The following is a 23,091-nucleotide window of genomic DNA, read 5'->3' as shown; positions in this document are numbered from 1 at the left end:
AGGAATTTGGCTGTGCAAACACTATACCTTTAAAGCACATCTAAGGCACAATTTCATCTCTGGAAAATTTCTGGACACTATAGCTTGTTAAGGGGTGCAGGGAATTGTAACTGTGAGGGGTAATAATAATAATAATAATAATAATAATAATAATACCCTGCCCATCTGGCTGGGTTTCCCCAGCCACTCTGGGTGGCTCCCAACAGAATTAAAAGCACAATAAAACATCAAACATTAAAAAATTCCCTAAACAGGGCTGACATCAGGAACCACAAGACAGAGAAACCAGTAGGAGAACACTTCAATCTCCCAGGACATTCTATACAAGATCTCAAAGCAGCTGTTTTATTACAGAAAAATTTCAGAAACAGACTGGAAAGAGAAGTTGCTGAATTGCAAGCTTAAAACCATGGAGCCACCTGGAATGAACAAAGACATCGGATTCTTATCTCATTATACATGATCAAGCTTTCCTTAGCACCTCAGCCCTTGCTTTCCCCCGCAAGACCAATTGCAGTCATTAACAGTCGTTAACAGTCATCAACAGGTTTACCACTCCTATCAGCCCATCACCCATTCCCATCACCCCCACCCCCTGAATATACATAAGGGTCTGGTGGCTTCTGTTTCAGTGTATCTGATGAAGTGTGCATGCACACAAAAGCTCATACCAAAATAAAAACTTAGTTGGTCTTTAAGGTGCTACTGAAGGATTTTTTTAATTTTGTTTAGACTCAGACCAACACGGCTACCTACCTGTAACTAAACAGGGCTGCTTTCAGATGTCTTCTAAAAGTCAGATAGTTGTTTATTTCCTTGGCATCTGACGGGAGGGTGTTCCACAGGGCGAGTGTCACTACCAAGAAGGCCCTCTGAGTAAACTACAGTGCCCATAATTTTTTGAGGGGAGGAATGTGCCTTGAATGTGCTTTAAAGGTACAGGGAGGAATTCCGCAAAACTCTAAGTTTAAGTCCCTTAGTGGTGTACCAGTCGTGCTAGTGGAATGGTTGGCACAAGAGAAGGCATGGCAAGCCAGCACAGTTCTCATGCCTGTAGCCCTGATACATCCTATTGCACAGCAAGCTTCCACTAGCGCAACCATTGTGCAACCATTATTCTTGTCCTTATGGTGGCACAACAGCCCCTGCACCGGCAGTTGGAGGATGTTGAATCTGGGCCATAGTGTAAAGGTAAAGGGACCTCTGACCATTAGGTCCAATCGCGGATGACTCTGGGGTTGCGGCGCTCATCTCGCGTTATCGGCCGAAGGAGCTGGCGTACAGCTTGCAGGTCATGTGGCCAGCATGGCAAAGCCGTTTCTGGTGAACCAGAGCAGCACACGGAAATGCCGTTTACCTTCCCGCCAGAGCGGTACCTATTTATCTACTTGCACTCTGATGTGCTTTCGAACTGCTAGGTTGGCAGGAGCTGGGACCGAACAACGGGAGCTCACCCCGTCACAGGGATTCGAACCACCGAACTTCTGATCGGCAAGACCTAGGCTCTATGGTTTAACCCACAGCGCCACCCGTGTCCCTGGGCCGTACACCCAGCCAATTTGTCTAAAAAATAAAGGCCTTAAGAAACTGCCTATATTATTGGCTGACCTTACCTCGGAAATTCATAGCGAACCCTTTGGGCACATCTTGAAAATTGCACAGCAGCGATGAAAATTAGATACAAATACATTTGCAAGGTTAGTACAGTGGATGGGCTGGCAATAGTGGAGGAGGGGGAGAAATGGTTAAAGAGGCTTTGTGTTTCATTACTTTCCTTTTCTCCATCCCGAATGCCAAGTGCACTTAGCAGATTCATGGTTGTGTATGTTTAAGAAAAGGAGAGAGGGGAGAGCAAACCAAGGGAATCCATTAGAAATTGCTTCTGCTACCTCATTAATCTTTTACAGCAAATAATATATGCAAAACGTAGGCTAGAAGAGAGTCTCAAAAGAATAACATTTTGGTAAGGTTATAAAACAAATTAAAGAAATAAATTAAGTCACCAGAGCAGTAGAGACATGCGTAAAAACACTGGGCTTCTTCTATTTTGCTATTGTTCTAAAAATAGGGTGGAGAGGGGAGACTGAAAAATAATATTTATTTCGAATGATGGTGTTTTTGTTCCCTCACTGCATTTTTTTTAATTGTCAGTGTCTCGTGCCTCCTGCCCCAACAGAGGAGAGTTTGTAAGAGGAGGAGTAAATCTGTTGGCTCAGATCAAAGGTCTATCTTTCAAATCTAGCATCCTTCATTTATTTATTTATTTGCAAGCATTTCTTCCTGCTTCAATTCCAAAATAGCTTCCAGAGCAGCTAACCATCGAAAACAGTTCCCTTTTTTTTTTAAAGGACCATCACAAAGCTGGAATGGCAGTGATCTCAAATGCACAACTGCCGAAGCAGCCTTGCAATACCTTTGGCCTGGGTAGAGATGAGCCTAGAGACAACTCCACCCTGCAGGCACAGCCCTGTTTGGTCATGTAAGCTAGTCTTCCCACCCTAAAGAAAACCTCGGTCTTGACTATCCCCTTCCACAGAGGTTCCAACTTGAATAAAATATTGCGGGGGCCCAGGTAAGCCCTGCCCCACATAATCGATCACATGATGCAGTGTACACACACTATTTGAATGAGAATGCTCATCAACTTTGTGGGGGCCTTGCTCCCTCAAATATTTTATTGTGGGGGCCGGAGCCCCCACGGCCCCAAAGAGTTGGCTCCTATGCTCTTCCATGTGCCTTTCTTTCATGAGCAGAAAGCAATGCTCTCACCCCCAGCTTCATGCTAAGAACACATGTACTGCACTGTATATTATAGAGCCACATGATAAATGATATAAATAGCGCCTCGCCAAACAGCACACTTGCCCTTTGCTTCTTCGTGCATCTCCTCTGGGGTTTGCTCTGACAGCCCAAACCCCTTAGTAGCTTGCGACAGGAGCCCAGCCTGCCCAAGAATCTCCCCAAGCCCTCACCCACGAAGCGTAATTACTGCCCATCCCCAGCGACGACAACTTTTGCCCCATGATGATACATTACAGCAGTACTGACAGGCTGAAGACCTAGTTTTACTATGAGGCATCAGGACTATAAATGTAACGTTAAATTCCTCGTAGATGTTTGTCCAGATCGGCAGCATTTACTTGTGGGGCCAGGATACGGGCAAGAAATCATACTGGACACGGTGAGGATTTTGTAGAAGGGTGTTATCCCCAGGGCTTCCCCCTGCTTAAAGAAATCTTAATTAATTAATCATATGAGTTTTAATTGATTCACTAATTTATTCAAATGGCATGAATGGACATAGTGGGGGGGGGATCATCATACCTTGTTTTTAGGCAATGCCTATGTCACATTAAGCTTCCTCTTGGAAGAGGCCTTCCCTTTCTAATCTAGTACTTGCAATCTGCAATTGTTAAAAATATTTAAAAAATAAAGTTGTTCCAACATTTATCAGATGGATTTTTTTTTCTTTTTCTCGCTTCCCCCCCCCCCAAAAAAGGATGTTTTGCAGAACAAGTTGTAAGTTGTGGATATTGAGGACATTGAAGAATAACTTATATGGGGTAAAGATTAGCATGAGTTCTGCAAAGGTAAGTAATTCACATTTTAGAATTATTTGAGAGTGTCAGTAAGCATGATAGTCTATGGACCAGAAAGGGTCGTTTTTACCATCTGGAGCTGACATTCCTTTACCTGGTCATGTCACTAACTGCAATTCCAGGAAACGGAAACAATGAAGCGAATAAAGAAAGAATGGAAACTGGTGTCCTGTGAAGTTCATGTAGATATGTCCTTTCCATTCTGCATGGATAGTGTCATTGCATAGCTTAATCACTAGGAGGCAGGTGACTTAGTTGTTTCTGAGTGCAGCTTCCTGTTAGTGTTCTGTTCTTGTTTTGGAGAAATCATAGAGCTTTTGTCAGGTTTCTCGATGGGTTGTTTTTTAATACGTCCTTCCCTGTCTCCTTCCTTCACAAGCAGTGAAAATTATTGAAAGTTTAGAATCTGTACTCTTGCCTCAAAAGTTGATAATGAAATTGCAAAGATTTATCTCAGCCAAAAAATGAGGTGTGGTATAGTGTAGTTTTCATCATCCGGACATAAAAACAGACAGTATTGAGTAGGAAGAGAATAACACATCCCTTGTTGATTAACTAGCTTCTGTGGCAGCAGCAAACTTTTATAAAGAGAAATAAAATAAAGTACAGACACTTAAAATGTATGTGCTTGGTTTTTATCTTCTTCCCAGTCAATACAACAAATGTCTGCATTCTCCATAGTGCATGTTCAAGCAGAAAGCAAGGAGACGTATTTCATTTTAAGGATGGCAATTACTCTTATCCTGCAAATGGCAATAAAAAAAAAACCCTGATGAAGCATTAATATTGCTTTTTGAAAAATCACCATCTGACCCGAGTCAAAGAATCAGAAAAATTATAGTTGAAAGCCTGTCAAATAATATACAGCAAGTCTTGCCCATGCAAATGGAGGGTTTCTGCCTACTTGATATGTGCACTGTTGGTATAAAAAGAATTAGGCAGAATATCTTGGAACTGGGTGGAACTTCAAAAGTTAGAAGTTATCTAAATTCACCCTTTTGCACTGTCAAGATGGATTACTATAACGCAGATGTGGGGACTGCCTTTGAAGACAGCTTGAAAGTTGCAACTGGTACAAAACATGGCAGCTCATCTGTTTTCTGAAAACAGCACACCAGAGAGGACATTGCTCCCTATTTGGCATGAATGGCCCAGCTGCAGCTATGCTCAAGCCTAATTCAAAGGGCTGGTATTACCATTTACAAATGGGGTAAGGGGAATCTCTTTCTCTTCTGGGCAGCCACCACATGCTGGTGGTGGGCAAGATCAGAGGCAAAAGCAGGCGAAACCAACTACTGCAAATGGTCTCTTCTTCACATATCTCTCTCTCTATACTCGCAAGAGGCGTTATCAGAGCTCAAGGACCAATTATAGCCAGGCAAGAAGATCACTGGCATGAAGCAGAGTCAGTGGGTGGGTGTGGCTTGGGAAGAGTGCTAAGGGCCAGATAGAGAGTTCTGAAGGGCCATAACCAGTCCCTGAACCTGAGATTCCCCACCCCTGCTTTAAAGGCCTAAATAGTCTAGATCAGCGTTTCTCAACCACTGTTCCGCGGCACACTACTGTGCCGCGAGACGGTGGCTGCTGTGCCGCAACGTGAGGCAACGAGAAGGGCGATTTGCGGCCGCCAATAGGCAGCGCTGACCCGCCGGAAAGGAAGCCGGCCGGGTCAGTCTGGAGGGCGCGAGGGCGCGAAGGGTGTTTCTTCGTCATCTCCTCGCGCTCGCTCCCTGAGCGAGGCAGTGCTTCATGGCCGAGGCCGCCTCCTCGCGCTCTCCCCGTGCGCTCAACGGAGAAGGCAGCGGCGGCAGCGGCGCAGGGCGGCGGGGACTCTGGAGCAGCAGCAGCCCCGTCCAGCGGCGGCAGTAACAGCAGCAGCAGCCGCAGCAGCAGCCGCCCCACCTCGGCGGGCTCCTCGCCGTCCTCCTCTGCCAGCCGGGGAGGGCTCTCGGGCCGCCAAGGAGCAGCGGCGGCGGCTACACCAGCGGGGAGGCCGGAGGGAGGCGGCGGTGGCGGCAGCAGCAGCAGCAGCCCCAGCTCAGCCGCGGCCAGCCCAGGAGGGAGCGGGGGGCTGGCGGCAGGCAGGACGGCGGAGGCGGTGCTCAAGGGCTCTCTCAGCAAGTACACCAACCTCATCCTCCCTCTTCCTCAGTCCCCCACCCATTCCCAACCCCCAGGATTTGCCCCGTCTTTTAATGGTGGTGTGCCGCGTGATTTTTTTGACGGAACAAGTGTGCCGTGGCCCAAAAAAGGTTGAGAAACACTGGTCTAGATCCTGCATTCTGGAAGGCAGGGAAGCCAAGTTGGGCCCCAGGTTATGCGTGCCCAGTGCCCGTTATGTGATGACGTCATGTTGCAACGTGCCGTCATGACACACATACCCCGGCCTTGGAACCTGACTTCCAGTGCCACTGGAAGTCGGGTTCTGAGAACTCATAAGGCCTTGGACAGCATCTCGGAGGTCTCGCGAGGCCTCAGACATTGCGTGGGGGCCCTGCGGTATGGGTACTGAACACCCACAACAAAGTTTTTGTGGGTACTCGGGCACCCAGAGCCCCCTATAGTTGGCATCCCTGCTGGAAGGAATGTTATGTCTCATTACTCCCCATTCACCAAGATCATAATACCCTTCAACATCACCCTAAATGATGATGACGACAACAACAACAACAACAACAACGATGATGATGATGATGATGATGATGATACTATTTATACCCTGCCCATCTGGCTGGGTTGCCCCAGCCACTCAGGGCAGCTTCCAAAATATAAATAATAATAATAAAACATGAAACATTAAAAAACCTCCTTATACAGGGCTGTCTTCAGGTGTCTTCTAAAGGTTGCATAGATACTTATCTCCTTGGCTTAGGGGGGTCATATAACTCCATACCCTCCAACATTTCTCGAATGAAAATAGAGACATTCTAAGGAAAAGTACTGGGAATATATTCTTGTTCCTGTTAGAACCTATATATCACTGTGCATCATTTTGAACAAGTTTTTAATTTGCTTAATATTTATTGTAAGTGTATAAGTGCTGGCAAATTCTCACCAGTTTTATAAAACTCTGGAGATAAATATCTGTTCTTTCACCTGAAGGTTATAAAAATGGCACACTTCCCTTGTGGTGCAGAAATTAAATTTTGTGAAATGAAAATGCAGGACAAAGCGACCTAGTTGCAAGCTGAGAGACTGTCTTCAGAAAAGTCAGGCACTTCTGCCAGCTTCTCAGCCTAATTTTCTGGACCTGCACAAATGGATGTGAAATGTTGTGCACTGTTTATGAGCGGTGGAGAAGGGCAGTGACTTAGAAAGGGAGTAGGTTTCAATATTGCCTCTGGTGTCAACTCACTAGGTAAGCGATTCTCTTCTTGATCTCAGCCCCGCCCCCCATCCCATTTGCAATAAGTTAGGGGATAGTGCTTAAGATACAAGGCTGCTGTAAGGATTACAACTGGAAAACACATGTGATGGGGTTGGAGCATTTGAAAGCACTCTAGAGTTATTTTTTAATTTTTATTTGGAAACCTGTTTTAAGTTCAGAGTTAAGGCTCAAGCTACATAAAGCTGGATGCGACCTCAGTCAGTGTAGACCAGGGTTTCCCAAACTTGGGTCTCCAGCTGTTTTTGGACTACAGTTCCCATTACCCTTGACCACTGGTCCCGCTAACTAGTGGTGATGGGAGTTGTAGTCCCAAGACAGCTGGAGACCCAAATTTGGGAAACCATGGTGTAGACAATGCTGAGCTAGGTCAACAATGATCTGACTCCCAGAAAAGGCAGCTTTCTATGGCCCTGTTTAAAATCTATGAAATGAGTGGATTGTTTTTAAAAAACTTACTTTGAATTTTTTCATTCCTGGTATGAGAGAGTTTGGTTTGGCACAACTTTGCCTTTCCTGACTGAGCTGCATCTCAGATACTGCTGCACCAGCATAAGTTCCATGCCCCAGCTGAGCTGGAGATACAGCCCAGCTCAGCCGGGCTCTCCTATTCTAAGACAAGAGATACACCTTAACATTCAACATCAACCTGTACCAAAGGGGAATGTGGTTGTCAGTGCAATCCTGTGCACATCTACTCAGAAATAAGCCCCACTAAGTTCAATGGTGTTTACTCTCAGGTAAGTGGGTATCAGACTGCAGGCTGGGTGTGCCTACTTACACAGGCATCGGCTAAAGTCAGTTTTAGAAAATAATGAATGATAATTTCAACTTATCTGCCCTCTCCCACCACAGCCACAGCCACCGCTGCACCCACTCACAGCCCTTAATGGGCAGCTGTTCAGTCTTTGAATTCTTTTCAGATTCTGACAGTGCTGGTGAACAATGCCATTTCCCCCTTCTTTATAATTTTTCGGGGTCACCGGGGTGGGTCATAGTTCAGAATGCCTCAGTGCCCCAGACTGAATGCTGGTCACTTGGGAGGTAAAGTTCCACAGGAGGGATGAAAAATCTCCAATTCACAAGGTTGCTTACTCTTGACCTAGAAGATAAAACTCCACAATCTTCAAATGTCCAGACTTCAGCACTTCACCAGATGAAACATGTGATGAGCAGCTGGAGGGAGAATCATTTTTGCCCCACCCACTTGTTTCCTTTCCACAGTATGTCCAGAAAGCAGGTAGCCGTGGCTACTCAACTGAGGAAACGGCCTTGAAGACTTGACCAACACTTTTTGCAGAACAACGCTTGTTTACTTGGAAGTATGTTTTGTGTTCAATGGAGCTTACTCCAAAATTGGTGAGAATTAATTTCTGCTTTGCCCATCATTGTCACATTACTGATATTTATACATTTCCCATTTATCCATGAATGTTCCACCTGACATTGTAGGCTTGCAACTTTATCAATGTCTTCCCTTTCAGGAATGGTAAAGGTATCTTAACTGTACTCGTATATAGACATTTCCCAACAAATCCATTGCACTGTGCAAAGCACATGATTATGTCAGGATACAGAGGAAAAACTCAGGCAGTACAAAAAAAATAAGAAATACCCAGTAGTGTGGCTAGGGGCGGGGCAGGCCACACTGGGCAGGGGGCCTAGAGTGCCATCAGAATCCTAAAATAAATAAAAAGTAAGAAAGATACAATTGGTAGGAAGAAGGCTGTCTCAAGAATATTGTCCATATGGACTGGTGCAAGATTTGTGCCTTGCTAATGATATAGAAGTATCTTCATGCCAAGATCTAGAAGTGAAGTAGCAAACAGGAAAGAATCACAGAAGAATATGTTGCAAAACTGCACCCCATTCTCATTCGGTTTTCTGTAGCAGATGTCATGTCAGTCTTGACACACCCCAAGATATTCCTCCGAATTAGAGTTGTTACCACATTTCATCAAAAGCAGCATAGGAGAAACTGCTCCTCACCTGACCTCCAGTCACTGCTGCTTACTGGGAGATAGATGGGGAGAGGTGAGGAGACAGTGAGGTCTTTGTGGTGCAAACTCACTGGCAGAGCCAGTCCAGTGCTCCTGCTGGTGCATTTGCACTGCACCACTCTCATTGTTGCCTCTCCCCTCCCTCTCTGTCTCCTGGTGAGCAGCAGCAATGTGACTGACGAGAGGTCAAGTGAACTGTGGTGGCCCACCATGCTGTCTGGTACCGTTCAAAAGCAAATTTGGGTGATGATGCCTGAAAACATCTGTAGGAATTACAAGGGGAACCAAAACATTTTGCATGAAGTCAACAAAATTCCTCTGCAGGCCTCAATCACTTCTAACAGTTGACATCGGATTTCACCTAATGCAAGGTGAATTTAGAGGGTCTTCATCTGTTCATTTCAAGCACAGAAAGCAAAAATCCAATGGTGGCAGGGAAGGCATTGTCTAGAGCTTTTTCAGACTTCCTCTATCCATAATACCCAGCAGTGGCAAGAAGTCACAATAATATGTACCATACCAAAAAGTGGAGTAAACGCTATAAAGAAACAAAATGGGGTGTCAGCAGTATTGCATCATAATATACTCCCATGTGGTAAATAAAAGGCATTATGTCTCTACAACAATTTGTGCTATGCTACTTCAACTCTCCAAATATATTCCTAATTTTGAACATAGGGTTGGCATCTACTCGGCACAAGCTAAGTCCCCTTCTAAGAAATTAATTGTGTTCACAGTTTATATTCAATTTTATTCTTTCACATAGCAGACAGCTTGATTTCTCAGCCAGTTGATGTGGCCACATTGAATGCAAGATTGTGTTGTATTTTAGCAAAGTTTTCTTTTATTAACCTATAATCACATTAAGTTTGGGTTCTTCTTTTTTTTTAATAAATGAACTAATTCATTTCCCGTGAGCCCAGCCAGCAATAATAGTAAAAATCTGTGGAATAGGATAAATACAATTCAATAATTATATTGATAAATAAAATGAAAATCAACTAATTGTGCCTTTCACTCAGATGCTTGCCTCCGTTGTTGCTGACTTTCTGCTCCAGTGCTTGTTAAACTTTTTCTGTCACACTTCAATAAATTTAATTGTGCAGAATAAATGAGCTAATTTTTGAAGTCACAGGCTCTGTTTGCAAGATAAGGGTGGTGATTTATTGACCTCCTCAAGCTCTGTAAGAGTGTCACCCTCCTTTTCTACTGACAACTGTGCGAAGGCTTCTTCTTTTTTTGTCCCTCGGCTCCACAGTTCTGCTAAGCCCTCCTTTGATTTACCTCCCTGCCTCATTTTGTGAAATCACTTAACATATCACAATAGGCCAAAGCTGCCTGTTCCACTATGTGGTCCTGACAAAATAGCTGGTGGAATCTGCTGACTTCTGGGAGGGGGAGGGATGGAGGTTAACGCATTTCCTTCCTACCTCCACAGAGTCCAGGTGTCCTGTGAATGGCGAGTTCCAGCAGAAAACATTGAGGGCCAAAGTCAACTTGCTCTTAAATCTGCCTTTGCATCTAACATGCTGGTTCTTGGTGTGTGTGTGTGTGTGTGTGTAAGAACTGTGCTGTGAATTGAATTGTAGATCCTTGAGGGGCAAACTACAGTTCCCAAGATCCCTGGGGGAGGATGTGCTTTGAATGTATGGTGTGTATACACCCAGCATCAGCTTATGGGGTGTTTGCACACGTGCGGGATCAGAGAAGGCATGAAGAAAGGAATCTAGCCCTTTCCTCCCTTGCTGCAGTCTTAAGGAAATCCTTCCTCAGAAGTTAATCTTTGCAATGGATTGTCTGTTTTTATTTTCCCTCTCTGAGTGACTATGCAGTGAGAGCAGTAAGAAGCAGAGAAGGAGCAGCCACTGCTGCCTTTGCTGGCATCTCTCTCTCTCTCTCTCTCTCTCTCTCTCTCTCTCTCTCTCTCTCTCTCTCTCTCTCTCTCTCTCTCTTTCTCTCTCCATCTATGTAGATTAATCCTAAGAAGAGAGCAAAGACGCAGACAAAATGGCAGTAGTGAGTGCAGGAGATGCACGTTGGAAGGTGATTTGCCCAAGAGGCCCCTAAAACCCATACCCTGCCACATACCCCAGATGAAAACAGGGACATTTCTCACTCCCCACCCCACCCCCAATGACATTTCTCAAGCCCCCTTTTTTGACACACCGCCCCAAACATTTCCTGTTAGAAGAAGGGTGAGTGCCACCACAATACACTAACAGGACCCATCACACACACTTTCCACCATCCTGAGAAAACCCCTTCATCCTGATTGTATTTTGTTTTATTCTTTGGTAGTTTTACAAAAAGAAAAACACATGCCAATTGTGCTCCATTCAGGGCCATAGGAAGGGGTGTGGGGGGTGCAGCCTGCCCTGAGTGTCATCCCTGAGGGGGTGACAAAATGTACACGGCGGGGGGGGGAGCACTTACCGCAGGGCTTGGCCTGCAGCGCGCCCGAGCCATGCGCCGTCTCTCCTGGGAGTGACGCGGTGGCTCGGGGCCCTGCGCTGCCTGAAACGACAGCGTGGGGCTTGCACCCGCCAGGTGGACTCCATGGGCATCTCGCCGCACTGCCCCCTGGGTGGATTGCCGTGGCTCCCCTGTGGGCGGATCACCCCAGGGCCCCTCCGCTCCTGGTGCTGGAGCAGCTAGCTACACCCCTGGCTCCACTCCACTCCTTTCTTCCCGCCCAGGGTAGACCTGCACGCAGCCTGCCCCTCAGAGTCAGTGTGTGGCGTAGGGCTAGGCCTCAGTGGTGGCAGCCTCTCTTCCTCCTTGCTTGCTCTCAAGCAGCCACTACAAGCTGCCTAAGGGAAGAGGCCAGCAACAGAGGCCATGGAGAGGCAATGGGGTACTCCCTTGTTGCTGTCACTACCACGGCCGCTGGCTCCTCCTCCTCCCTGAGCTCACTGGTGGCAGCAGTGGTGTGGGAAACACTGTAGAGACATTCCGGGATCAAATCAGAAGCCATCCTGGCTTTTGTAATTCAGACATGGATCAAAATTTCCCACCAACAGTTCTCTGAAATTAAATGTTTGGAAACTATGGTTGCGCAATGTTCAAAGGATCCAGCCTTTGGTGAAAGGAGTTTAAGCTAAGCTGGCAGGTTTGGATCTCATGACTTAAACCAGAACAGGACCTCTTCATAGCATCCCTATGACAAATGCCTCGCTTAACCGAGATATTTATCTGGATATATTTTTGCCTGCCATGATAAAACAGTGAGGTGCCCGAGGAGAGTTCCAAGATGGCAGCGATTTAACTGCCATTGTGTAAGCGTCAGTAGCACATTGATAAAAATCTAACAAGTACCGCTCAAGGTGATTTTAACTGACTTTTACTTCTTTGGGGAAGGACAATTCATACCCAGAGGGACTGCCAAGTAAGGCCACCGCTAATTTCATTTGTGTTACGTGAATGCGACAGAGAGCTCATTAGGGCCACCAGAAGGCTGAGCTAGCAAAATGGATGACTGAAGCAGATAGGCAGGATAAAAATGACTACACTTGCAGAATTAAATTATAAAGTAGCAGAACTCATGGAAGAGGAATGGCTTGTTTCTCCTCAGAAATCTTCATTACTGTTGGAAAAGGACCTGGAATTACATTGCCCTGTGCAAAAGCTACCATTTTCAAAAGAGGCCAAGCCAAAGGGAGTGTTGTGTTGTAGGACAAGTCAGAGGACAGTAGAGGATCAGGGGCAAGCAGGGCATTGCTAGGAACTTTAAGAAAACCCTGAGGCACAGCCTAGGGCCCATGACACAAATTTGCCTCTGAGTAAAGGCCACATCCACACCAGACATTACAGCATGATTATACCAGTCATGGCTTCCTGAAAAAAAATCCTGGGAACTGAGGTTTGGTAAGGCTTCTGAGAGTTGTTAGGAGACCCCCTATTCCCTTTATAGCACTACAGTTCCTAGAGTTTCATGGGACTGTGGATCATTTGTTAAACCACTCTGGAAATTACGGTGTACCTCTGTGGGAGGAACAGGGGCCTCCTAACAGCTCTCAGCACCCTTAATGAACTACAGTTGCTAGGATTCTTTGGGGAAGTCATGAACCTTAAAGTAGTATTACAGTGTTTTAAATGTATGGTACAGATGTGCTCCAAGATGGCAGGTGACTGGGGTCTGCACTGCACCAAGTCACCCCATAACCACATAAAAAAAATGAGGTTAAAAACTGGAGGAGATCTAGGCTCCAATGCAAAAGACCCAGAGCTTGGGCTACCTAGGCAACTCCCTAGGGGTCAAGAAACGAAACAGAACCTGTCTTTTCTTTAGTTTCACAGGCTGTCATGATGGGAGTATTAGGATTTAAGTGTCTACATAGGAAGCAGCCTTATAGCAAGTCAGACCATTGGATCATCTAGCTCAGCATTACCTCATATCCTCCAACATTTCACCGACGAAAATAAGGATGTCCTATTCCATAACAGTATTAATAATGATAATAATTTTATTATTTATACCTCATCCATCAGACTGGGTTGCCCCAGCTTGCAACGTATATAAAAACATAATAAAATATTGAACATTTAAAAACTTCCATATACAGGGCTGCCTTCAGATGTCTTCTAAAGGTTGTATCGTAACTTATCTACTTGGCTCAAGGGTCGTATAACTCCATACCCTCCAACATTTGTCCGATGAAAATAGGGATGTTCTAAGGAAAAGGAACGGATGCGGGTGGCGCTGTGGGTTAAACCACTGAGCCTAGGGCTTGCTGATCAGAAGATCGGTGGTTTGAATCCCCATGATGGGGTGAGCTCCCGTTGCTCGGTCCCAGCTCCTGCCAACCTAGCATTTTGAAAGCACGTCAAAATGCAAGTAGATAAATAGGTACCACTACAGCAGAAAGGTAAACGCCGTTTCCATGCGCTGCTCTGGTTCGCCAGAAGCGGCTTTGTCATGCTGGCCACATGACCTGGAAGCTGTACACTGGCTCCCTCTGCCAATAACGCGAGATGAGTGCCACAACCCCAGAGTTGGTAATGACTGGACCTAATGGTCAGGGCTCCCTTTACCTTTTAAGGAAAAGGAAGACATTCTGGGATCAAATCAGAAACCAGGATGGCATCTTTAATCCAGGACTGTCCCTGGAAAATAGGCACACTTGGGGGGGGGGTGTCCTGCTGACAAGCAACAGCTTTCTAGGTTTTTAGATGGGATTATTTCCCATTACTGTCTGGAGATATCAGGGATTGAGACGGAGTTCTGGTGCATGCAAAGCACTACTACCGACCTATGGCCCGTTCCCCATTTTATCAACAATATTCCTACATTTGTAGAATATTAAAGAATACATCTCTGCCAAATACGTACACAAACAGCACGAGCAACTCCCTTCTCCCAGAGGCTGGCATTAACAGAGGTCGGCAATGCAGTTGTTTATATTTTACAGAGCTTTTCATCACCGCGATGGCCGTAGCATTCTTAGTTCACCTTGGGAGAGTATCAGCGATGAGCTCTGCCCCTCAGGCGCTGTAGTTACATCACACAAAGAAGGGAAGGAAACAACAACAACCCAAAAGAGAATAGTTTGAAATAAATCAACTTTCCCCACGCTGGTGCCCTCCGGATGTTTCAGGTTACAATTCCCCTCAGCCCTGGCCATCATCGAGTCCAAAGCATCTTGAGAAAATCAGGTTTTGGAAGGCTGGTAGAAATCAAGAAAGAAATATTTTCTGTTGTTATATCCGTTTCCTTATTTGCTTGCTTTGAAGAGAGTGCTTCAGCTAACTAACAAAGGACATGTTACCAGGCTGTGAGGTTGTTTAATGTAAGAAGAAACAACCTCCTCCCTTTTTGGATGGTTTCACATTCCTCCATTGGAACATGAGGAGAAAACACTAGCAGGCGGAAGTGCAGGGGTAGCTAACATGGTGCCATGCAGAAGGCCTACAACTCCAGGGAGCCAGGAGTTGCATTCCAACAGCACCTCGAGGGCACCATGTTGGCCACCCCTGTGTAGCACTTGCACTTGCAGCAACATTTCTCTTTTAAGTTCTTAGCTTGTGAGCTTTGGAACTGGATTGGGCTATCTTTTAATGCTGATCTCAGAGTCCTTTGCTCACTGTATTATTGGTTCCTTTGTGTTGTTTGCTGTTTTCAGGACTGGATTTTAGAGTTTTTAGATTTGATTTGTCCTAAGCCGCCCTGAGGGCTCTTGGGAGCTATGTTGGCAGAGTAAAAAAAAATGGAACGAACAAACAAATTAATGAATTAATATTTTGTGTAATTGGGACAAGGCCACTATTAATATTAATGTAAGTAGGCTGCACTCTAGTTTGCAGAACATTTTGCAAATATAACTTCACTTATACCACAATCCTAAGCGTATTTACTTAGAAGTAAGTCCCTTTGAATTAAATGGGATTTCCACTCTGGGAAGTGTGTTTAGGATTGCAGCCTACGGCATTCTAATTTTTCAGACAAGGAAAAGAGGCTTCAGAAGTAGTGACATGCTGGATTCAATGGGGGCGCAGGATTTGGGACTAAGCTTTCATTTAAATTTGCCAATGTTATTAACGGACCTCACAGACTCTCGTGTCAAGTGTCTTATTCAATGCCCAGAAAGACATACCTGTGAGCAAAGTGACATTTCCCCACCTTTCCACTGCATTAACATCATGGAATGGAAAAGATTGCACTAAACTGTGAGGTGGCTGTATTATTTCCGAGAGAAGATTGCCTGGAATATTTTCCTGTGACATTAGCCAACGTGCAGATGTGTGTATTGTATTGTAATTACCTAAATAGGGATTTTGCATGCTATAGCCAGTGATTCATGAACTGCAGGGTATCTGCAAAAACAGGCTGTCATTGGGATTAAGGGATGTAAAATGCCTGAAGGTCCCCCCCCCTTTTGATAGCAGACCTGCTATTGCATCCTCATAGGCTTTGTCTAATAAATTGTATTAGTGCTTTGCAGCAGCACCATCTTATACCCTTGCTCTCTAACTTCTACGTTTGAAGTGAAAATACATTTATGTGAGAATTCTGTCTGAGAAAACGACTAATATCTGTAATACATTTTGGGGGGGCCTGCGTTAAAATGGGCTATTCTGTATGAGAAACAAATTGCGAGAAGGTCTTTGGGATTATATGTGTGTATTACATTTTGCCTCTTGATTGCTGCACTAAGAGATAACTATTGTATTAAGCAGTAAGTAGAGATAATTCGCTAGCGATGAGCACAGATCTATCCATGGGAGGAAGGGGGATAATGACAGCTTGCCTCTCGAGGTAGAAGGCAGCTGCTATGGGATGTACAGGGCAGGATGAGGCATGTTTACTCAGAGGTAAATCCCACTGGATTTCGTGGGGATCACTCCCAGGTATGTGGGTCTAGGATTGCCACCTAAGTAGGTCTAGGACATCTAGGAGTGCAGCCTCAATGTATTGATGCAAAAAAGAAGGAAGGAAGGAAGGAAGGAAGGAAGGAAGGAAGGAAGGAAGGAAGGAAGGAAGGAAGGAAGGAGAAAGAAAGGAAGGAAGGAAGGAAGGAAGGAAGGAAGGAAGGAAGGAAGGAAGGAAGGAAAGAAAGAAAGAAAGAAAGAAAGAAAGAAAGAAAGAAAGAAAGAAAGAAAGAAAGAAAGAAAGAAAGAAAGAAAGATGGAAGGAAGGAAGGAAGGAAGGAAGATCAACTAAACACCACTTCAGCTACTATCTTTGGGCAGTTTCAGATTATCTCTATTTTCAAGTGCTTTGATCACCAACTGATAAATTCAGGTTGCACAATTTAAGTTGATTAGGCAATCTTGTGCAACAACTCCTCTTCCTTCCCACCCCAAACCATACTTTATGCAATAAGGAAATCAATGGGGAAATGCACTGGAAAGTGTAGGGTAGCAATGGCTCAGCACAGAGTCCTATAACCTCCCTGCAGACAAATTAAAATGAATGCTCAATAAATAAATAGGCAACTTTGACTGACCTCCCCGCCAAACATACCAGAGGGAACACTCAGTAAGCAGGTCATCCGGGAGCAACCACATTGATCTTACATCTGACTGAGACAGATTTGTTTTGGAATCCCAAAGTATGTCAGGCATTCAAAATTATCTCAATGTTTGCAGTTTCATTTATTTTTGCATACCCTGCTTTCCTGGCAAGGTTGCCTTCCATTGCAACTTACAATTAAAACCCAACACAATCGTATCAAGGAGATGCGAGTGTATATATTGTGGTCTCTTTCTGGCCTCTGGCCTCACAGACTGTGATTTGGTTAGGGATGGTTATTGTAGCACATTTAGCACTTCCCATTTCTTCAAAATATTTTATCTGTTGGAACAGGTCCTTAATTACTATACAGGCCCTTAGTTTTGCCATTCATCTGAGTACGCTGTGTAGAAGAAGAAGGGCATGGCTTTGAAAACTTCAGCCACAATCCATAAATGTCAAGATATTTCAAAGTTCAGGGAAGCGCTGGGAGAGAAGAGAGAACAAAAATTATCCACCTGAGGTAGAAAATCACATTGGCCTAACAGACTCCATGGAGGCAGCTAGGCTCAGGGTCTATTCTATGCAATGAGTCCATTTCACAGAAAATTGACACTCTTATTCCTTCTTTCAAGTCCATCAGAAACAATGGAGAGCAAACTATAAATACTGGAATCAGTCTGTAACTTCTCTTTAGCTCTTGCTGAATGTACACAGCGCAGTCTGATAAAAGCCCCAGTTCATGCAGCGCATAACCAGCTTGTACTTAATGGAATAGCACAGCGGACTTTTGTCTACCAAAGCCAATGTTTATCACTCACACTCATTTCTTTTTATTTTGCTGCATGGCAGCTTGTTCAATTCATATTATCTTAGGCAAAGCAACGGTTCCCTCCACTCCATGTAAACTTGCTTCTAGATCATGATTCTTTTGTGTGATTGTCATTCATTTTGTTGCTGTTGCTCAGTGTTAAATTTGCACTGAACATGCTCGGTAGCTATGCCATATGATCAGGAGTGAGCATCACTTCATTTCATGTACCTCTCACTTCCACCATGATCCACAGAATCCCTTTACACAATGCATCATTTCCAATTGTTCTGCTTTTGTTTCACACTTTGAACACTTGCCTTATACTCTATAAGTGCTATTAATACATCAGTGGGTTAAAGCTCTCAAGTGTTCTTCATGGGGCAGGGGTGGTTCCTGTTTTTATTCACTGCCTCAATGTGTCCTTGAGCTGATACCTTTTGAATTCCTGGATGAAGAAAGAATGTCACAGAAACCACCGAGTTTCGTGTGGCTGGAACGTAGCCTATTGCACACACTTAAAGAGTCATATCCATTGACCCACTCACTTTTGGCCTTGCCCATGAGGCCTTCCGAAAGTTGCCCATGAAGGTGGAATGTAGCTTTTGAGTTGAAAAAGCCTCTCCCACCACCCCAGCCTTAGAGTAAGGCATTTTGGGCAACAGTATTTGAGAAATACTGTTGGGGTGGGGTGGATCTGCTATGCTAGCTTCCCAGTAGGTGGGTTGCTGATGTTTATTGGGAAGGAGAGTTTGGTGGGGAGAACAATGTGGAAGTACATGGACAAAACTAACCCCGTGCTCCTGCTGATGCATTTTCACCACACAAATCTGTTGCTTCTCTCCCCCCAAAAATAACAGAAACCCACCTGCCAGGAAGCTAGCCTAGCAGCCCTGCCCCACCCGGTGAGCCACTTCTGTTCCATTAATAGTAAACTGTTAAGGAAAGGGTAGTACATCTGCTGGGGGACAGGTCGTGCTCCTTCTGTGGTAGTTTGTCCACCTTTGGTCCCCACCCTGCACTCAGCTCTCACCTGTTGCTCCTAGAACTGTCAGCATGCAACAGTGGCCACACACGGCTTCGACTTGGCTGGCTGAACCAGGTGAGGGTAGACGATTGGTCTCAATCTCTTGGTGAATTAGGGATTTCCTCTGCATGTGAAGACAGGCTCTGGCTGTCTTGAGTGGACAAGACCAATAGTGGGTCTAACGGTCAAGAAAGCAGTTACTGCACATGCTGCAGAGAGAAGTGGGTCTCGTGAACCTGCGAAGGTAGCCCATCTAGGAGAAGGAAAACTCAGATCCTAAAACTCTGCTGCCTTGAGGTTATATTCATTCATGAGAAAGGCTTTGGGAGTCAAACTTGAGGGAGAATCTGTGCCTGCTGCCTTGCAGGACATCTTTGGGAGAAGAAAAGGCGAAGGAGTAATCCCTACACAAATCCGGAGTGGAGTCCCTAAGAGAGTCTTGTACGCCTCTTTCCGGCAACTCCTGCAGCCAAGCTGGTGCCAGATTTCCTTTGCTTTCCTTTGGACCACATCAGTGGGGCCAAGAAGAGGGTCTGTCTGCTGGGTGGCCAAAGACCTTGCACCTCGGGGAGGATACTTTGGTTTGATGTCTCCCTCATGCGCAGAATCCATTATCTCTTGAGACAGGAATGGCAACAACCGCAATGCCGTCTACCCACTTGATTATGGCCCCTCATCCTGAGGAGAAACCCTCAGGAGAAGCCTGGATGAGCAGAGGAGTTTTAAGTGTTGGCGGCGCCTGCCTGATGTTCATTGGGAGTGCATTCAGAGAGGTCACTTTGGTGCTGCTAATGCAGCAAAAGGAATGTGGGAGGCAGCAGTTACAATTCAACGGTCTCTGCAGCCACAGCAGGTGCTGTGATTTTCCAACAGTTTGACTTCACCTCCAGAGGCACACTCCATTGTCTCTCTAGACAGGCAGGTGCCAACAGCAGCAACAACAGCAAAATAATAAAGCTCTGCTGAAGAAAGCTTATTGGCATTTTCATGCTTCCCGTCTCTGTTCCATTTTTACTGTTATTCAGCCATACCAACCAGAGTCTCTTCCACAAGGAGAAAATCTGCTCAGTAAAGCTAGAGGTGAAACTCGATGCACTGCTGACTTTTTCTCCATATGCCTGGTCTAGCTAGGCTTGTTTGAACCTTGACCCAGAAAGCAAACAGAATTGCGCACAAACTAAGAAACTGGAAGTATATGCCAAGTTCTATGTTCAGAGCTGTTTCTGATATGAAGCAGCTTTGTTCCTTGGGGGGGAAATTCCATATGATGTTTTTGCTTTTTCCAATGATTTTTATAAGACACGTTCCTTATATTGTCCTTCATAACATGCATTAGGTACAAGTAGCAATTAAAGGTAAAGGTAAAGGGGCCCCTGACCATCCGGTCCAGTCATGTCCGACTCTGGGGTTGTGGCGCTCATCTCACTCTATAGGCCGAGGGAGCCAGCGTTTGTCCGCAGACAGCTGGTCATGTGGCCAGCATGACAAAGCCGCTTCTGGCGAACCAGAGTAGCACACGGAAACGCCGTTTACCTTCCCACTGTAGCGGTACCTATTTATCTACTTGCATTTTGACGTGCTTTTGAACTGCTAGGTTGGCAGGAGCTGGGACCGAGCAACGGGAGCTCACCCCGTTGCAGGGATTTGAACCGCCGACCTTCTGATCAGCAAGCCCTAGACTCTGTGGTTTAACCCACAGTGCCACCTGGGTTAAAGTAGCAATTAGATGGGTGCAATTCAATCTATGTTCAGACAGTAGCAATTTCCAATGTGTTCTGTGGGGCTTATGGCATAGGATTGCATAGGGTGTCCATGTGCTCTACTTTGCAGAGGACATTCCTCTGTTTGAGAGGAAGTCCTGTTTAAAGATCAAGAGTCCCAAGGAAGTTGAGCAGGGACTTTGAAGTTGCCCATCCACGATTAGTGCCCAGACAGTAGATTGAGCAGCCACACGGGTGACCTGGTCACAGGCTTCTCCACTATTTAATATAGGCATTCTACATTTCCATATGCAAAATTTATGCAGATCAGCATCCTCCTTTGTCCTCTTTTTTGGTGATACATGAAGTGGCCAGTCTAGGATGGCAGCCAAGGGCCCTCTGCTTCCAGAATCTGTTTTCCTGGGGGGAAGCTTTGTAACCCAGTTCAGTTTCCAATTTGCTCACAATGTCAAGAGATGAAATAGAGCAGATTCAAATGAGGAAATAATCTCCTTGATGGAAAAGCAGGTCATGAGTGGTTAGTACATGGCGTGGGAACTAGCAGTACAATCTAAATATGTCTACTCAGAGGTAAGCACAGTGCTTTTTTCCCTTTAAAAATGTTTAGGGGTACTCTCATTTTCCTACCGGTACTCATATTGAAATACTGCCCCTCAATGAGGCCAAACTTAGATTCACAAAATGTTTAGGGGTATGTGTCCTCCCAGAAAAAAAAAAACTGGGTAAGCTCAACTGAGTTCAATGGGACTCCCACATTCACATGTTTAGGATAGCAGCCTTGGTCTTGACTGTCTGCAATCCTCACATCACTTACTTGAGAATAAGCCACACTGAATGCAGTGGGACACGCAAAGTGTATTTATTCCTGTTAGCATTGAACAGACCACACACCTTAATAAGTTTCATAATGTTTTACTTACAAAGTTCCAAAAGTCAGGTTAATGCATTTATCCATGCAGCAGCAAGTAAACACAGGCAGCAATCTTGGGATACAAAATATAGTGAAATAGCTCTAAGCATACACATCCTATCTCAGTGAGTTCACATGGTGAAAGAGAATGAACAAAGAAGGAAACTTAACTTCCTTCCAGGTGAGGAGTATGACCTAGCTGAGTCTGTGCTCTGTGGTCTTAACCCCTTCATGCATTAACTAGCCCTAAGCTTGCTAATTATGTTTGAATGGAATTTCCCAGTTTTCTGGCTTAGAACTCAATGATTTTTTTTAACCCAGTGTGTGGGTTACCTTATGCATTTTGCACATCTTCCATCCTTCCTTAGAAACTTCAAAATGGCTTATGTGGGATTTCCATTGTAACAGTTTCCAAGGACGTAGCCACGTTAGTCGCTTGCAGCAAAACCAGAGGCCTGTGACACTTTTAAGAGCAACAAACTGATTATGGCATAGTCCACTTCTATCAAACCCTCCCTCCCAGGTGTATATATGTACCTGCAACTCAGGTATACTTCATGCATCTGACAGAAGTGAACTATAGTCCACAAAAGCTTGTGACATTATTATTTATTAAATTTATATACCACCCTTCATGTGAAAATCACAGGGTGGTTTACAGTATAAAAATAAAAATAAATTATAAATTATATTACCCTTTACTGTGCCAAGAGACCCTTGGTTGTTTTTACAGAAGACTATCACTGGTCTCTCATTCCTTGACAGATCAGGCCCTCACTCACCCTCTTTGCTTCAACAATGCCGCAACTATGGGTTCACTCAGTCCACACACTGGGCCATACGATTTTAGCAATTGGACAAAACCACCAATCTGAACTCAAAACCTTTTCACAAATTCCATATGTGAAGTTTGTAAGGGATGCCATCATTTAACAGTGGTGGTAGCAGGAGGACATATGCCGGGTTAGATACAGGGATGGGTTAGTGATGGTGTTTGCTGTAAAAACTTGTTAATGCTTATAATAAACATGACAATGATGAAAAGATTTCTGGCTTCAAAACAGAAGACCTGTTTGAATTTAAATTGGCTCCCCATAGTGAACCAGTTATTTCCTTTCTTTCCTCAAATAAGTGAAACAGTTCTGTTGCTTCTCTGAATAGCTAACAGCATGAGTGACCTTCAGTGTTGCCACTGAAAACTGACACACAATATCATCTCGCTGCTTTATCCATATTAAACAAAACCCTCCGTCGTGAGGGTGATCCCACCACCACCAGGCCCATGTGTTGGAGCTGCTAGGGAATAGGAAACTCTCATCATTCCACCGTGCACAGAAATTGACAGTGAGATACTCTCTCTCTCTCTCTCTCTCTCTCTCTCTCTCCTACTTCCTTACTCTGCTTTTTCCTCTTTGATTAACTTTGGACCAGATGGCCAGTCCCCAGTCTCCCAGCATGCCTTTGACTGACAGGAGCCTTTGATAAACCTCAGAAGAATGGAGTCATCTCCAGGTCACCTCCTCTGCCTGGCCTTTAACATCCCACACATACCACCATTATCTGCTGAATAGGAGACAAAGGAAATTAGCTCCAATTCCCTATCAACCCCATTATTTCTACACTGCTTTAAACAAGGAAGCAATGAGATGCCCTTCACTTTCCTTGGAAAGGTACAAATGTCAGCTGTTAA

General features: G+C 44.9%; 1 long non-coding RNA gene across 1 annotated transcript in view; it reads left to right on the top strand.

Moving 5' to 3' along the window:
• LOC148684787 (uncharacterized) overlaps positions 1 to 23,091 on the top strand; it is a 72,920-nt gene that overhangs the window by 42,793 nt on the left and 7,036 nt on the right. Inside the window, exon 3 of the long non-coding RNA XR_015951687.1 lies at positions 3,500 to 3,590. This is a non-coding gene — a long non-coding RNA (uncharacterized LOC148684787). The remainder of the gene's footprint in view (positions 1 to 3,499; positions 3,591 to 23,091) is intronic.

Source organism: Zootoca vivipara, chromosome 8 (genome assembly GCF_965207765.1).
Source record: "Zootoca vivipara chromosome 8, rZooViv2.hap1.1, whole genome shotgun sequence".
Taxonomy (NCBI): domain Eukaryota; kingdom Metazoa; phylum Chordata; class Lepidosauria; order Squamata; family Lacertidae; genus Zootoca; species Zootoca vivipara.
Note: the sequence above shows the minus strand (reverse complement) of the source record. Positions and strands in the feature narration are given on the sequence as shown.